General features: G+C 44.0%; 1 protein-coding gene across 3 annotated transcripts in view; it reads right to left on the reverse strand.

The window, feature by feature from the left end:
- LOC134293027 (tectonic-like complex member MKS1) overlaps nucleotides 1-18,368 on the reverse strand; it is a 237,211-nt gene that overhangs the window by 150,458 nt on the left and 68,385 nt on the right. For 2 of the 3 annotated variants that reach the window (XM_062959232.1, XM_062959234.1), the window contains exon 2: nucleotides 2,758-2,838. The exons of the other annotated variant lie outside the window; for it this stretch is intronic. The gene's annotated coding sequence lies outside the window, so the exon portion shown is untranslated. The remainder of the gene's footprint in view (nucleotides 1-2,757; nucleotides 2,839-18,368) is intronic. 3 annotated transcript variants of the gene reach the window in all.

Consider the following 18,368-nt stretch of genomic DNA (forward strand, 5'->3'; position numbering starts at 1 on the left):
TGGGAGACATGATAATGGACTATGCTTCAATGCCTGGTTCCTCTAAGTGAAGGCTGACGGAAGGGAGCTCCATTACGTCCCTCTAATTTCACAATTGCAGATGTGACTAATTAATATTTCAGGACGCGTGTTTCTCGCTCCCTTTTCCGAGGCCTTGACGTTGACGGACGTCCCGCCCAATCGTTTTTGCTTAATGTCATCTCCAAATAATGCAGTAAGAAAAAAAATCCCCGGCACAAATTAATGATGTATTATCGTTTGCTGCGAAGGAAGATTATTCATTCCTCCGTCGGAACCTTTCCTTCATTCCTGCTTTTTTCCAAATGAGATCAGAACTAGTTTGCCTCTGCCTTCCTCACAATAACAACAACATTATTATTATTATTATTATTATTATTATTATTATTATTATTATTATTATTTTATTATGACACAGCAAACAAGATAATATGCTGGATTTCGTTTATTATTATTATTATTATTATTATTATTTGTTATCTGCAGAGTATGTGCTATAAGGACATGGGACCAATAAAATTCCAATAAAATCCCAATGAAACTCCAATGCAATCTCAATCCAATACCATTGCAACACCAATGTAATCCCAATGCAATCCCAATAAAACCCCAATGAAATTCCAGTAAAATCCCATTGAAACTCCAATGTAATCCCGATGCAATCCCAATAAAACCCCAATGAAATTCCAGTAAAATCCCATTGAAACTCCAATGTAATCCCGATGCAACCCCAATGCAACTTCAACTAAACCCCCATGCAACCCCAATGACATCCCAATGCCACCCCAATGCAACCCCAATGACATCCCAATGCAACCCCAATGCCACCCAATGCAACCTCAATGCAAACTCCAATGCCATCCCAATGCAACCTCAATGCAACCCCAATGCCTTCCCAATGCAACCCCAATGCAACCCCAATGACATATCAATGCAACCCCAATGCCATCCCAATGCAATCCCAATGCCACCCCAATGCAACCTCAATGACATTTCAGTGCAACCCCAATGCAATCCCAATGCCATCCCAATGCAACCCCAATGCAACCCCAATGACATCCCAATGCAACCCCAATGCCACCCAATGCAACCTCAATGCAAACTCCAATACCATCCCAATGCAACCTCAATGCAACCCCAATGCCTTCCCAATGCAACCCCAATGCAACCCCAATGACATATCAATGCAACCCCAATGCCATCCCAATGCAATCCCAATGCCACCCCAATGCAACCTCAATGACATTTCAGTGCAACCCCAATGCAATCCCAATGCCATCCCAATGCAACCCCAATGCAACTTCAATGCAACTTCAATGCAACCTTAATGCAACCCCAATGCCATCCCAATGCCACCCCAATGCCACCCCAATGCCATCCCAATGCCATCCCAATGCAACCTCAATGCAACCCCAATGACATATCAATGCAACCCCAATGCCATCCCAATGCAACCTCAATGCAACCCCAATGACATATCAATGCAACCCCAATGCCATCCCAATGCAACCTCAATGCAACCCCAATGCCACCCCAATGCAACCTCAATGACATTTCAGTGCAACCCCAATGCAATCCCAATGCCACCCCAATGCAACCTCAATGACATTTCAGTGCAACCCCAATGCAATCCCAATGCCACCCCAATGCAACCCCAATGCAACCCCAATGCAACTTCAATGCAACCTTAATGCAACCCCAATGCCATCCCAAGGCAACCCTAATGCCACCCCAAATGTCAATGAAAAACTCCAGTGTAATCCCACCACAATCTCAATGCAATCCTAATGAAACCCCAATAAAATACCAATGAATCTTCAATGTAATCCTAACGCGACCCAATGCAATCTCAATCTGATCCCATTGCAATCCCAATGCAATCTCAACACAATCCCAATGCCATCGCAGCGCCATCCCAATGACATCTCAATGCAACCCCAATGCCATCCCAATGCAACCTCAATGACACCCCAATGACACCCCAATGCAACCCCAATGCAACCTCAATGCCACCCCAGTGCAACCTCAATGCAACCCCAATGCCACCCCAATGCAACCCCAATGACATCTCAATGCAACCCCAATGCAACCCCAATGACATCCCAATAGCATCCCAATGAAAATTCAACTAAACCCCCATGCAACACCAATGCCACCCCAATGACACCCCAATGCAACCCCAATGCCACCCAATACCATCCCAATGCCATCCCAATGCAACCCCAATGCAACCCCAATGCCATCCCAATGCAACCCCAATGCAACCCCAATGCCATCCCAATGCAACCGCAATGCCACCCCAAATGTCAATGAAAAACTCCAATGTAATCCCACCACAATCTCAATGCAATCCAAATGAAACCCCAATAAAATACCAATGAAACTTCAATGAAGTCCTAACGCGACCCCGATGCAATCTCAATCTGATCCCATTGCAATCCCAGTGCAATCTCAACACAATCCCAGCGCCATCCCAATGACATCTCAATGCAACCCCAATGCAACCCCAATGCCACCCCAATGCAACCCCAATGCCACCCCACATGTCAATGAAACTCCAATGTAATCCCACCACAATCTCAATGCAATCCTAATGAAACCCCAATAAAATACCAATGAAACTCCAATGTAATCCTAATACGACCCCGATGCAATCTCAATCTGATCCCATTGCAATCCCAATGCAATTCCTAAAGTCCTCCCAACGCAATCCGATCCCAATGTGATCCGAAGTCCTACCCTTGAGCTCCATGGGGACATCCCAGCTTCTCGTGTCCTCTCGGAAAGGTTTCCGCCTTTTTCTCCCGATGCCGATCCGACCTGGAAAAAAACACAATGCGGACAAGTCGTTGCAAACTTTTTCATGATTGTGGAATAAGTAAGTGCTTTCCCCCCAAAAATCCCCGCCTCCTTCATTAATCACCGGGTAGAATTGGAAGTAATTGGGGATGATTAGCGCAATTACAGCGCAGCTGCAGAAAACCCCATTAATCTTGATTCCATCCCAGTTGCATTTCCTGCCCTGAGGAACTCTCCGCATAGGATCTGGGGAGAAACCATCCGGTCTGGGTTCCTTCCCGGGCTTTAATCCAACTCTTACGTAAGGATTAACGAATTTAGTTGGGAAATATGCTTCGCGCAAAGGTCTAACCGGGACAACCAGAGCTCCAAACTGGGCCAGAGATGGAGGCAGACCAGCTCCAAACTGGAAGTCGGCCAACGGCTCCGGAGGAGACGGGTTTCTGGAGCCAGAAACTGGGTCGACGGAGCGAGTCGAGGTTAAAAAGTGGAGCGTTTCACAGAACGGTTTCATGAAGAACACGCCAAAAAATAAATAACAGATGGTAGATATAGATGGACGGAGAGATGACCTCAGGAGAACAGGGTCACCATGGCTTTGAAGGACCCGAGGAAGGTGGAGAGACCCAACTGAGGAAGCTAGAGCTTTGCAAGAACTGAGCAAGTGGTTGGACTCCATCAAGACCTGAGAAGGTGGAGAAACGCAACCAAGGAAGACATGGTTTTTGAAAGACCATAAAGGAAGCCATGGCTTTGCTAGAACTTAGAAGATGGATAGAGTTAACCAAGGAAGCCATGGCTTTCCAAGACCTGAGAAGGTGGGTGGACTCCATCAAAGAACTGCAAGACCTCAGAAGATGACTTAGAAGTCAAGGAGATTCAACCAAGGAAGCCATGGCTTTCCAAGACCCGAGAAGGTGGATGGACTCCATCAAGGAATTCCAAGATATTCCAAGGAATTCCGAGATGTTGCAAGAACTTAGAAGTCAAGGAGATTCAACCAAGGAAGCCATGGCTTTCCAAGACCTGAGAAGGTGGGTGGACTCCATCAAAGAACTGCAAGACCTCAGAAGATGACTTAGAAGTCAAGGAGATTCAACCAAGGAAGCCATGGCTTTCCAAGACCCGAGAAGATGGCTAGAGTCAACCAAGGAAGCCATGGCTTCAAAAGACACAAGAAAGTTGGATAGACCCAACCAAGGAAGCCATGGCTTTCCAAGACCTGCGAAGGTGGATGGACTCCATCAAGGAACTGCAAGACCCAAGAAGATGTATAGAGTCAACCAAGGAAGCCATGACTTTGAAAGAAATGGGAAAGTGGGATAGATTCAACCAAGGAAGCCATGGCTTTCCAAGACCTGAGAAGGTAGATGGACTCCATCAAGGAATTCCAAGATATGAGAAGATGGATAGAGTCAACCAAGGAAGCCATGGCTTTGCAAGAACTTAGAAGTCAAGGAGAATAAACCAAGGAAGCCATGGCTTTCCAAGACCTGAGAAGGTGGGTGGACTCCATCAAGGAACTGCAAGACCTCAGAAGATGTATAGAGTCAACCAAGGAAGCCATGACTTTGAAAGACATGAGAAAGTGGGATAGACTCAACCAAGGAAGCCATGGTTTCCAAGACCTGAGAAGGTGGGTGGACTCCATCAAAGAACTGCAGGACCTCAGAAGATGAATAGAGTCAACCAAGGAAGCCATGGCTTTGCAAGAACTTAGAAGTCAAGGAGAATAAACCAAGGAAGTCATGGCTTTCCAAGACCCGAGAAGGTGGATGGTCTCCATCAAGGAATTCCAAGATATGAGAAGATGGATCGAGTCAACCAAGGAAGCCATGGCTTTGAAAGACCTGAGAAGGTGGGTGGACTCCATCGAGGAACTGCAAGATCTGAGAAGAGGAGTAAACTCAACCAAGGAAGCCATGTCTTCGGAAGACTTGAGGAGATGGGCAAACTCAGTCCAGGAGGCCACAGCTTTGGAAGATGGATGGTTGAGGACAAGTAGACCTGGAAGCCTTGTGGCTGATCCACAAGGGAGACATCCTCCTCCTCCTCTTCCCTTGGTGATTGGTGGAGGGTCCCAAGGCCTTCCTGGAGGCCCTGAGGTCACAATGGCCCCACCAAACAGCTGTGGCCCCAAAGGCCATGGAGACCCCCAGCCAGGCCTGAGCTCATAGTGGCCTTCCAGGAGGCATCTCCAGTAGTGAGCTCAGCCGAGATGTTGGTGAGCATTCCTTCCTCCTTCGTTCCGTTGCCTCTCTGTCCACTTCTTCTGGTCTTCAGGAGGGCTCCCATCCCAGACCCAACCTCGGTTGGCCTTGCTTAGATGGGATCTCTCAAGGCCTCCTTGGAATCATCTTCACGAGGGTTCAGAAGGGCTGCTGTTTTTGAGAAACAGGGAGGCAGGGAGGACGGTCAGCCCTCGGGGATGACCGGTGGGGACGGATGGACAGAGTCCGGGGTATTTTAAGCCTGGAGAAGCTGTGACTAAGAGGCGAGGAGACAGCCGTCTTCAGGCATCAGAAGGGTTGTCACGTTGACGTGGAGCAAACATGCCTGTCGGGCTTGCAAGTCCCAAAATACTCCAGGCAGTGTGACCATTTGGTGGTCCTCCTCCTTCCATTGGTGGCCATCTTCTTCTTCTTCCATTGACCATCTTCCTTCTTCCATTGGTGGTTCCCCCTTCTCCCATTGAAGGCCATCTTCTTCCATTGAGGGCCTTCTTCTTCTACTGACGGTCCTCCTTCCATTGGTGGTCCTCTCTCGTCCATTGATGGTCCTCCTTCTTCCATTGACCATCTTCCTTCTTCCATTGGTGGTCCCCCCTTCTCCCATTGAAGGCCATCTTCTTCCATTGAAGGCCATCTTCTTCCATTGGTGGCCCTCCCTCGTCCATTGATAGTCCCCCTTCTTCCATTGACTATCTTCCTTCTTCCATTGGTGGTCCCCCCTTCTCCCATTGAAGGCCATCTTCTTCCATTGGTGGTCCTTTTTCCATTGGTGGCCCTCCCTTGTCCATTGATGGTCCCCTTTCTTCCATTGACTATCTTCCTTCTTCCATTGGTGGTCCCCCCTTCTCCCATCGAAGGCCATCTTCTTCCATTGGTGGTCCTTTTTCCATTGGTGGCCCTCCCTCGTCCATTGAAGGCCCCCCTTCTCCCATTGACCATCTTCCTTCTTCATTGGTGGCCACTGTTCTTCCATTGGAAACCATTCTTTGTCCATTGATGGTCCTCCTCCTTCCACTGATGGTCCTCTTCCTTCCATCACTGGCCATCTTCTTCCATAGGTGGTCAGCTCTCTTCCAGTGTTGCTCCTCAACCTTCCATTGGTGGACGCCCTTCTTCCAATGAAGGTCCTCCTTCTCCCATTGATCATCTTCCTTCTTCATTGGTGGCCACTGTTCTTCCATTGGAAGCCACTCTTTGTCCATTGATGGTCCTCCTCCTTCTGCTGATGGCCCTCTTCCTTCCATCATTGGCCATCTTCTTCCATTGGTGGTCCTTTTTCTTCCATTGGAAGCCATTCCTTTTCCATTGATGGTCCTCCTCCTTCCACTGATGGTCCTCTTCCTTCTATCATTGGCCATCTTCTTCCATTGGTGGTCAGCTCTCTTCCAGTGTTGCTCCTCAACCTTCCATTGGTGGACGTCCTTCTTCCAATGATGGCCCTCCTTCGTTGGGAGATCCTTCGTTGGGAGATCCTTTGTTGGGAGATCCTTCGTTGGGAGGCTAGATGGCCCTAGGGGATCCCTTGCGATTGAGGCACGTTGATTTCCTTCACGCACTTCTGAACCCTTTGGAGAACATCCCATGGGTGATGGTCTTCAACAAGACATCGTTGAAGACCATCACCCATGGGATGTTCTCCAAAGGGGCCTCCTCCGCTGTTCCTTGTTCCTAATGCACGTGGTTTCTTTGTCAGGGAAAGACGGCCGCGGTCCCGACTCCCTTCGCCCAGCGCCAGCGCAAGGAGGTCTTCTCCTCCTCCTCGGGGTACAAGTCCGAATACACCCTCTTCCACCCCCGGCGCGTGATCAAGTACATCTTCCTGGACGGCAGTCAGAACGTGGTCCCGTCACCGGCCCTTTCTGCCGGGTTCGACTCCCAGGTGGGATACCTGGAGCCCACCAAGAGCTACCCGCTGGTCATCCAGGGACAGAGCTGGGCCCCGGACCCCGAGCGCCTCCCCATCTTCGTCTCGCTCTCCAAGAAGCCCCACCAGACCTCCTGGGACCGGCCCCTCATCTCCCGTGACCGGCTGCCCGTCTTCCGACAGCTCTGCGGAGAAGTGGCGGCCCAGGGGCCCTCCGCGCCCCCCCATAAGGGCCCCGGCGACAAAGAGGGGAAGCCCAAGGAGCGGGTCGAGGTGGACCTGGCAGAGAACATGGAGGAGGAGGAGGAGGAGGACGGAGAGGATGAAGGCCCCGAAGACAAGGGGGCCGGGAGGGAACGGGGCGCAGAGTCCTAAGGGGGCCACCCCGGATCCGGAATAAAGTCCCTGGTGCCAACAGTCCGAGGAGTCTGGGCTTTCTTCTATAGACAGAATCATGGAGTTCAAAGAGACCATCTATGGAGTTGGAAGAACCGTCAATGACACATAGATAGATGGAGTTGGAGGAGACCCCAAGGGATGTCTATGATGGATGGATGGATGGATGGATGGATGGACGATAGAATCATGGAGTTGGAAGAGACCTCAAGGGGCATCTATGATAGATGGATGGATGGATGATAGTATCATGGAGGAGACCCCAAGGGCCATCTACGATAGATGGATGGATGGACAATAGAATCATGGAGTTGGAAGAGACCTCAAGGAGCATCTATGATAGATGGATGGATGGAAGATAGTATCATGGAGGAGACCTCAAGGGGCATCTACGATAGATGGATGGATGGATGGATGGATGGATGGACGATAGAATCATGGAGTTGGAAGAGACCCCAAGGAGCATCTATGATAGATGGATGGATGGATGATAGTATCATGGAGGAGACCCCAAGGGGCATCTATGATAGATGGATGGATGGATGGATAGATGATAGTATCATGGAGTTGGAGGAGGCCCCAAGGGACATCTACGATAGATGGATGGATGGATGGACGATAGAATCATGGAGTTGGAGGAGACCCCAAGGGACGTCTATGATGGATGGATGGATGGATGATAGAATCATGGAGTTGAAAGAGACCTCAAGGGCCGTCTATGATGGATGGATGGATGGATGGAAGGATGGATGATAGTATCATGGAGTTGGAGGAGACCGCAAGAGACATCTACAATAGATGGATGGATGGATGGATGGACAATAGAATCATGGAGTTGGAAGGGACCCCAAGGGGCATCTATGATAGATGGATGGATGGAAAGATGGACGATAGAATCATGGAGTTGGAGGAGACCTCAAGGGCCGTCTATGATGGATGGATGGAAGGATGGATGGATGATAGTATCATGGAGTTGGAGGAGACCCCAAGAGACATCTACAATAGATGGATGGATGGATGGACAATAGAATCATGGAGTTGGAAGAGACCTCAAGGGACGTCTACGATAGATGGATGGATGGAAAGATGGACGATAGAATCATGGAGTTGGAAGAGACCCCAAGGGGCATCTAGGATAGATGGATGGATGGATGATAGTATCATGGAGGAGACCCAAAGGGCCATCTACGATAGATGGATGGATGGATGGACAATAGAATCCTAGAGTTGGAAGAGACCTCAAGGGACATCTACGATAGATGGATGGATAGATGGACGGACAATAGAATCATGGAGTTGGAGGAGACCCCAAGGGCCGTCTATGATAGATGGATGAATGGATGGATGTACGATAGAATCATGGAGGAGACCCCAAGGGACATCTACGATAGATGGATGGATGGACGTACGATAGAATCATGGAGTTGGAAGAGACCCCAAGGGCCATCTAGTCCAATGCCATGAAATGCTTGGATTGAGTGGGGTCGGACTAGATGGTCTTTCCAACTGCATGATTCTATCTCCTATCTATCATGAGAGGTTGGACTGGATACTCCTTGGGGTCTCTTCCATGATTCTATAATCAATCAATCTATCTATCTATCTATCTATCATGAGAGGTTGGACTGGATAGTTCTTGGGGTCTCCTCCATGATTCTATAATCTATCAATCAATCTATCATAGATGGTCCTTGGGGTCTCTTCCATGATTCTATAATCTATCTATCTATCTATCTATCTATCTATCTATCTATCTATCTATCTATCTATCTATCATGAGAGGTTGGACTGGATAGTTCTTGGGGTCTCCTCCATGATTCTATAATCAATCAATCAATCTATCTATCTATCTATCTATCATGAGAGGTTGGACTGGATAGTCCTTGGGGTCTCCTCCATGATTCTATAATCTATCAATCAATCTATCATAGATGGTCCTTGGGGTCTCTTCCATGATACTATAATCTATCTATCTATCTATCTATCTATCTATCTATCTATCTATCTATCTATCTATCATGAGAGGTTGGACTGGATAGTTCTTGGGGTCTCCTCCATGATTCTATAATCAATCAATCAATCTATCTATCTATCTATCTATCATGAGAGGTTGGACTGGATAGTCCTTGGGGTCTCCTCCATGATTCTATAATCTATCAATCAATCTATCATAGATGGTCCTTGGGGTCTCTTCCATGATACTATAATCTATCTATCTATCTATCTATCATCTATCTATCTGTCATGGGAGGTTGGACTGGATAGTCCTTGGGGTCTCTTCCATGATTCTATGATTAATCTATCTATCTATCTGTCATGGGAGGTTGGACTGGATAGTCCTTGGGGTCTCTTCCAACCATGATTCTCCACCCATCCATCTATCTATCATAGATGGTCCTTGGGGTCTCCTCCATGAGTCTATCTTCTATCTAGCTACTAAACACACCCCGAAATGCAGTCTGGACGCCCTCTTCCCAGCTCCAGATCTCCACCTTGCTTTGGGGTTCGTCTGGATGACCCTTGTGGACCCTTTTTCCGATTCCCATTTCCGGAGTCTGGGGAAACGATTTTTGTGAGAGAATGTCTTTGATGCTCGAGGAAGAGCCCGGCCTCTGCGGGAGATGCTACGGCGGGGTGTGCTCTTTCCATTACTAAGCCACTTGGCACAGGCCGGGCTTTGCTTTATTCCTCCTCCTCCTTCTCTTCTCGGGGATTTAATGCCGTAATTGCGGCGCGGAGACAAGCTCCATCAATCCGAGCTCTTTGATGGAAGGCTGCGAGGGCAACACGTGCCGCGAGGCAGGAGATCCCTCTCCGGAAACAAACCGGGTTTGAAAGCCAGAGCCAGGCAGGTTAACATTGGGGGCAAAGGGACACTCGGTGGGGCCACCCCGTCCCCCTCCAGGCCTTCGCGCGACTGCTAGTTCCGCGTTTCCGAAGCCAGCACGACGCCGCAAGGGAAACCGAGGCGCGGCCGTGATAGATCTGCGCCTCCGTCTCAACAGCCTTGGACGCGAGGACAATGGAAGAGGAGGCGAGAGGGGAAAGGCCGCACGGAAGAGGCAGAGGGACACCCGCCACTCCAAAGGGACAGAGGACATCAATACGTGGCTGAGCTAAATGCACAGCCATACATCTTCTAAATCTATATCTATATATATCTATATATATAAAAGAGTGATGGCATCACGGCGACGCACAAAACAACAAAACTACAGGCCCCCCAACCTCAAAATTTGACAACACAACCCATGATCCACGCCTCTAGGTTGATACAACAAAAAGAAAAGAAAAATAAAGTCCTCATTAGAGGGAGAGGAATAATTGCTTTTATCCAATTGCTGCCGGTTTAGAGGGCTAATCTCTGCCCACTTGGTCTCCTAGCAACCCACTCAACCCAGGGGACAGGCACAGTTAGGCCTCACTTAGGCCTCTTCCACAGATTATCTGATTTTAACTGGATTATATGGCAGTGTAGACTCAAGCTGTGTAGCTGTGTGGAAGGGCCATATAATCCAGTTCCAATAAGAGAATCTGTATTTTATAGGCAGTGTGGAAGAGGTCTAAGTGAGGCCTAACTCTGCCTGTCCCCTGGGCTGAGTGGGTTGCTAGGAGACCAAGTGGGCGGAGCTTAGCCTTCTAACTGGCAGCAATTGGATAAAAGCAATTATTCCTCTCCCTCTAATTAGGACTTTATTTTTCTTTTCTTTTTGTTGTATGAACGTAGGGGCATGGATGAGGGGTTGTGCTGCCAAGTCTAGTGTTTCTGGGATGTGTAGTTTTGTTGTTTTGTCCTAGGCCTAAATGCCATTACCCTTTTATATATATAGATATAGATATACATATATTGATAATATTATAATGTATTACATTAGGATACTGAAAATAACACAATTTAATAATATTAATTATATATTATATATTAAATCTAATATTACTAATAATTTTACAATGTAATGATATAGTACAATATAGTAATTTAATGCTAGTCTTGTACTATGCTAATAATATAATGTATTGTATGTGAATGGAATTCCCCTGAGGGAGGGTTGTCCGGGGCGCAGATGTGAGCATCGATTGCCACCCACCTGGGCCCCGTCCCTTCCCCGGGGGTCCATCAGCGCCCCCCCTCACCCCCCCCCCCCCACCCATTATGCATTATGGTTATTATCGCATTTTGCATTAGTGCCACTCCGGAGAGTCTCCGCTTGCGGGAGTGACGGGAGGTCACCCATTTCGGAAGGAGAAGCAATATCTATATATATTAAAGGGTAATGGTATCGCGGCACCGGACAAAACAACTAAACTAAACGCCCCACAACCTTGAAATTTGACAGCACAACCCATCATCCACGGCTCTAGGTTGATACAACAAAAAGAAAAATAAAGTCCTAGCCACAGCAATGCGTGGCGGGGCACAGCTAGTATCTATATATATATAAAGGAGTGATGGCATCGCGGCACTGGACAAAACAACTAAACTACAGGCCCCCCAACCTTGAAATTTGACAACACAACCTCTCATCCACGCCTCTACGTTCATACAACAAAAAGAAAAGAAAAATAAAGTCCTATCACAGTAACACGTGGCCGGGCACAGCTAGTATATATATATATATCTCCATCATATCTATGGCTGGATGGCCATCTGTTGAGAGTGCTAGAATGGGGCCTGGCGGAAGGAAGTCGGACTAGATGGCTTTTAAGGGCCTTTCCGATTCTAGGTGAAGGCCTTTCCGGTCCTCTGAGCATGCACAGAGTGCAAAAGGATGCCCATAGCGCATGGCTGATATCTATCAATCACGTCTATGGCTGCATGGCCATCTGTCGGGAGTGCTTGAATGGGGCCTGGCTGAAGGAAGTTGGACTAGATGGCCTTTAGGGCCCCTTCTGATTCTAAGCGAAGGCATTTCCAGTCCTTTGAACATGCACAGAGTGCAAAAGGTTGCCAATAGACCTCAACGATGTGCGTAAGGAACGGGAGCCATTCATCTCTCTATCTCGCTAGCAGACAATATTCCGGGCCTTTCAAGAAAGCAACACAAAGAACTATTTGGGGAATTACGGGACGGACGGACAGCGGCGCCCGAGGCGGAAATCTTGTTTGTCGCCGAAGAAAAGGGACGAAGACGCAGGGAGCAGATGGCGGAGCGAGAGCCTTTGAAGCCGGCGCTCCTTGCCGTCGCCTTCACACAAATCGAAGGCTTTGGAGGTTTATTTTTGAAATTGGGCCATAATGGAGACACGCTCAGCAAGTCAGTCCTCTAGTCAGTGCAAATGTCGTCTAGCCCAGCCCTGTGTTAATGCACAGGTTAATGCAATCTGCTTTGATTGAAGTCAAATATCAGAAACTCCTCAAAGCACAGCAGACAAAAAACCAGTACAAGAAAGCCGCACTACAAACTAGAGCTGACAGCTGGCACAAGTCAAACAAGCCGTCAAAGAAGAAGAACATGCCCTGGCAGAATATGGAAAGCAAAGCGAAGAACCTGCTTTGATTGAAGTCCAAAATCAGAAACTCCTCAAAGCACAGCAGACAAAAAACCAGTACAAGAAAACCGCACTACAAACTAGAGCTGACAGCTGGCACAAGTAAAGCAAGCAGTCAAAGAAGAAGAACATGCCCTGGCAGAATATGTAAAGCAAAGTGAAGAACCTGCTCTGATTGAAGTCAAAAATCAGAAACTCCTCAAAACATAGCAGACAAAGAATCAGTTACAAGAAAACCGCACTACAAACTAGAACTGACAGCTGGCACAAGTAAAGCAAGCAGTCAAAGAAGAAGAACATGCCCTGACAGGATATGTAAAGCAAAGTGAAGAACCTGCTCTGATTGAAGTCAAAAATTAGAAACTCCTCAAAGCACAGCAGACAAAAAACCAGTACAAGAAAACCGCACTACAAACTAGAGCTGACAGCTGGAACAACAAAACACTGCATGGAAAGTTCCTTGACAAAATTGAAGGAAAAGCTGATAAAGAGAAGACCTGGCTGTGGCTCACGAATGGGACCCTGAAGAAGGAAACAGAAGGCCTGATCCTTGCAGCCCAGGAGCAAGACATCAGGACAAAGGCCATTCAGCCCAAGATCGAAAAATCAGCTGATGACCCAAAATGCAGACTGTGCAAGGAAACCGATGAAACCATTGATCAATGTAAAATCACCAATGATGATGATGATGATGATGATGATAATGATATATTATGATTTATGAACCCCACAAACAAAGAATGCTCGGCTTGGAATGGGGTCCCTTGAGGTCATCTAGTCCAATCCCATTCGGCTCAATGCAAAATCGCCAATAATAATAATAAATTATTATGATTTATGAACCCTCCCAAAAACAAAGAATCCTAGGCTTGGAAAGGGGTCCCTTGAGGTCATCTAACTTGCACTTTCGGCCCAGTTTCTTTGGATCCAATCCAAGATTTTATCATTATATTTTTTTTCTATGTGATTTTTTATGACTTGTTTTTTATTGTTGATTGATCTGTTTTATTGTTCTGTTTTTTATATTGTTGATGTCCAGGCTTGGCCCCATGTAAGCCACCCCGAGTCCCTTCGAGGAGATGGGGCGGGGTATAAAAATAAAATAATAATAATAATAATATTCTCCTTATCAGCTTTTCCTTCAATTTTGTCAAGGAACATTCCATGCAATGTTTTGTTGTGCCAGCTGTCAGCTCTAGTTTGTAGTGCGGTTTTCTTGTACTGGTTCTGCTCTAGTTTGTAGTGCGGTTTTCTTGTACTGGTTCTGCTCTAGTTTGTAGTGCAGTTTTCTTGTACTGGTTCTGCTCTAGTTTGTAGTGCGGTTTTCTTGTACTGGTTCTGCTCTAGTTTGTAGTGCGGTTTTCTTGTACTGGTTCTGCTCTAGTTTGTAGTGCGGTTTTCTTGTACTGGTTCTGCTCTAGTTTGTAGTGCGGTTTTCTTGTACTGGTTCTGCTCTAGTTTGTAGTGCGGTTTTCTTGTACTGGTTCTGCTCTAGTTTGTAGTGCGGTCTTCTTGTATTGGTTCTGCTCTAGTTTGTAGTGCGGTTTTCTTGTACTGGTTCTGCTCTAGTTTGTAGTGCGGTTTTCTTGTACTGGTTCTGCTCTAGTTTGTAGTGCGGTCTTCTTGTACTGATTCTGCTCTAGTTTGTAGTGCGGTCTTCTTGTACTGGTTCTGCTCTAGTTTGTAGTGCGTTTTTCTTGTACTGGTTCTGCTCTAGTTTGTAGTGCGGTTTTCTTGTACTGGTTTTTTTTGTCTGGTTCTTCACTTTGCTTTACATATTCTGCCAGGGCATGTTCTTCTTCTTCTTTATTATTATTATTATTATTATTATTATTATTATTATTATTATTATTATTATTATCTAGTCCAGCCTCGTGTCAATGCAAATGCTCTAGGAGTCTAAGAAGAAGAAGGAAGGAAGGAAAGAAAGAAAGACAGAGCTATTTTGAGAGTCGGATAATTGTTTGTGGGAGGGATCCGTCCCCCCTTTTTCCCTTGCTAATTAAGACAGGGCTGTTTTTAGAGGAAGGGGGGCCTTCTAGGCCCCTTGCCAACGACTAGCGGCAATTAAAGAAATTAGCATCAAGGAGGCCCAAACGAGATGAGAAACAGCGCTGGATGCAAAAGGTCCCTGTCGCTCAGAGTTCTCCTAGACTGCAAAAAGGACCATGACTGCCAAATACTATTATTATTAACATCATTACTGCTGAAATTGTTGCTGTTGTTAGGGTTATTACAATATTTATTACTATTATTATTATTATTATTATTTCATTATTATATTTTATTATATTATATTATACTAGCTATGACCGGCCACGTGTTGCTGTGGCGAAGTCTGGTGGTATGGGAAATAAAGTATCTTATATTATCTGCTTAGAACTGGATTATATGAGGCTCCTTCTATACAGCTGGATAAAATGCACACTGAAGTGGATTATATGGTAGTGTGGACTCAAGATAATGCAGTGCAAAGCAGATAATATAAGATTATAAATGGGTTATATAGCTTGAGTCTGCCCTGCCATATAATCCAGTTAAAATCAGATAATCTGTATTCTGTAGGCAGTGTGGAAGAGGCCTAAGTGAGGCCTAACTCTGCCTGTCCCCTGGGCTGAGTGGGTTGCTAGGAGACCAAGTGGGCGGAGCTTAGCCTTCAAACTGGCAGCAATTGGATAAAAGCAATTATTCCTCTCTCTCTAATTAGGACTTTATTTTTCTTTTCTTTTTTTTTTTTTGTATCAACCTAGAGGCGTGGATGATGGGTTGTGTTGTCAAATTTCGAGGTTGGGGGGCCTGTAGTTTTGTTGTTTTGTGCGTCGCCGTGACGCCATCACTCTTTTATATATATAGATATAATACTATTATAATAACATATAATACCAATATTAAATTACAATACTATTATATTAAATTGTAATGGTATTAGAATAAAATATAATAGTTAAAATAAAATGCAATGATCTATATATATAAATGTGTGATGGCATCACGGCGACCAACAAAACAACAAAACTACAGGCCCCCCAACCTCGAAATTTGTCAACACAACCCATCATCCATGCCTCTAGGTTGATACAACAAAAAGAAAAGAAAAATAAAGTCCTAATTAGAGGGGGAGGAATAATTGCTTTTATCCAATTGCTGCCAGTTAGAAGGCTAAGCTCCTCCAACTTGGTCTCCTAGCAACCCAATAAAAAATAATAAAAAACACTAAAATTAATACAATAAAATACTATAACAGAAAATAACTAAAAATAATACAAGAAAATAATAAAATATAATAATTAAAAATATAACTTACAATAAAATTAATAAAAAATTGCAAATAACTTCAAATAAAAATTACACAACAATTTTTAACCAATACCACCTCCACTTTTCCACAGCAACGCATGGCCGGGCACAGCTAGTGTTATTATAATATTATTATATTATAATAGATGTACTTGCATTACCTGCATAATAATAATAATAATAATAATAATAATAATAATAATAATAATACATATTTCTGTAATAAATAGTAGATAGAGAGATCGGATCGTAGGAAGCTTCTGCTAAATTGAGCCTGGCTGGTAATGGCCCAGGTGGCATGTCGATTAATTAATGGCTAATTGCGCCCGATGTTTTAATTGTCTCCGGCGCGTACCTGGCGATCTGGAAAAAGCGATCCGAGGTTTAATTAGTTCCTAATCAGTTAGCGAAGGTAATTAAAGACGGCTTTGATCCCCACAGGTAAGGCACACCTGAGCACGGATAAGGAGAAGGAAACAGGCACAGAATAATAATAATAATAATTATTATTATTATTATTATTACTACTATTATTATTATCCTTTTGTATCACTCTAGAATGAGACCCATATATATATATAAATAATAATATAATAAATTAATATAAATATAATAAATTAATATTAATAATATAATAAATAATAAATAATAATATAATATATATATATATAAATATGTGTGTGTGAATGTGTCCAAGAGCCCTGCCAATGTCCTCCACAAAATAATAAAATATAATAATAAAATAATAAAATGTAATATAATATAATATAATAAATATAACAATATACAGTAGAGTCTCACTTATCCAACATAAACGGGCCGGCAGAACGTTGGATAAGCGAATATGTTGGATAATAAGGAGGGATTAAGGAGAAGCCTATTAAACATCAAATTAGGTTATGATTTTACAAATTAAGCACCAAAACATCATGTTATACAACAAATTTGACAGAAAAAGTAGTTCAATACGCAGTAATGCTATGTAGTAATTACTGTATTTACAAATTTAGCACCAAAATATCATGATGTATTGAAAACATTGACTACAAAAATGCGTTGGATAATCCAGAATGTTGGATAAGAGAGTGTTGGATAAGTGAGACTCTACTGTAATAATGAAAAATAATATAATAAAATATATACAATATAAATAATAAATATAACCGCATAATAACAAAACATAATAATATAATACCGAAATAAAATAATGTCATAACAAAAATTAATAATAAGGTAATTAAAATTAAGAAAAACAATAAAATATAACATTATAATACAAAATTATAATAAAGTAAACATGCTAATAAAATAAAATAAAATAAAATAAAATAAAGGAGGAAGTTGTGGCAAGGCTGCCCCCTGCTGGCAGAACGGAGAAAGCGAACACATTGGCACAGTTCAAACACTCCCGACAGATGTCCATCCAGTCTGTACGCAAAGGAGAGCCCATCAAACTCAAAGGAAGTCTATAGGCCATTAAGGTTGGAGGGTCCCAAAGGGTCACCTAGACTGACCCCAATCTTCAAGGGAACACAATTCAAGCACTCAAGGCAGATGGCCAGCTAGGTTGTGCTGAAAGGCCAACAAAGGAGGAGAGCCCATCAAGATCGAAGGGAATCTAGATCATGTATATGCATAGGTGTGTGCATAATTTTAAATATATATATATGTATATGTGTGTATATGTATGTACAGTATATGTATACCTACATATATGTATGTATGTGTGTATATTTATATATGTGTGTGTGTACGTATACATGTATATATGTATGTGTGTATGTACCTATATGTATGTGTGTATATGCATATGTTATGTATTTACATAAGTCTGTATATGTATACATATGCAAATGTGTGTACATGTATGTATACGTATGTATACATGCATACGTGTGTATATATATATATATATATATATATATATATGTATGCATGTGTGTATATATATACGTATGTATATGTGTGTATATGTATATATGCATATGTGTGTACATGTATGTATATGTATACATGCATACGTTTATATATGTGTGTGTATGCATGTATGTATATATAAGTCTGTATATGTATACATATGCATATGTGTGTACATGTATGTATGTGTATGTAAACATGCATATGTGTATATATATATATGTATGCATGTGTGTATATATATATGTATATGTGTGTATATTAATATATATGCATATGTGTGTACATGTATGTATATGTATACATGCATACGTGTATATATGTGTGTGTATGCATGTATGTATATATAAGTCTGT

Source organism: Anolis carolinensis, unplaced genomic scaffold (genome assembly GCF_035594765.1).
Source record: "Anolis carolinensis isolate JA03-04 unplaced genomic scaffold, rAnoCar3.1.pri scaffold_7, whole genome shotgun sequence".
Classification (NCBI taxonomy): domain Eukaryota; kingdom Metazoa; phylum Chordata; class Lepidosauria; order Squamata; family Dactyloidae; genus Anolis; species Anolis carolinensis.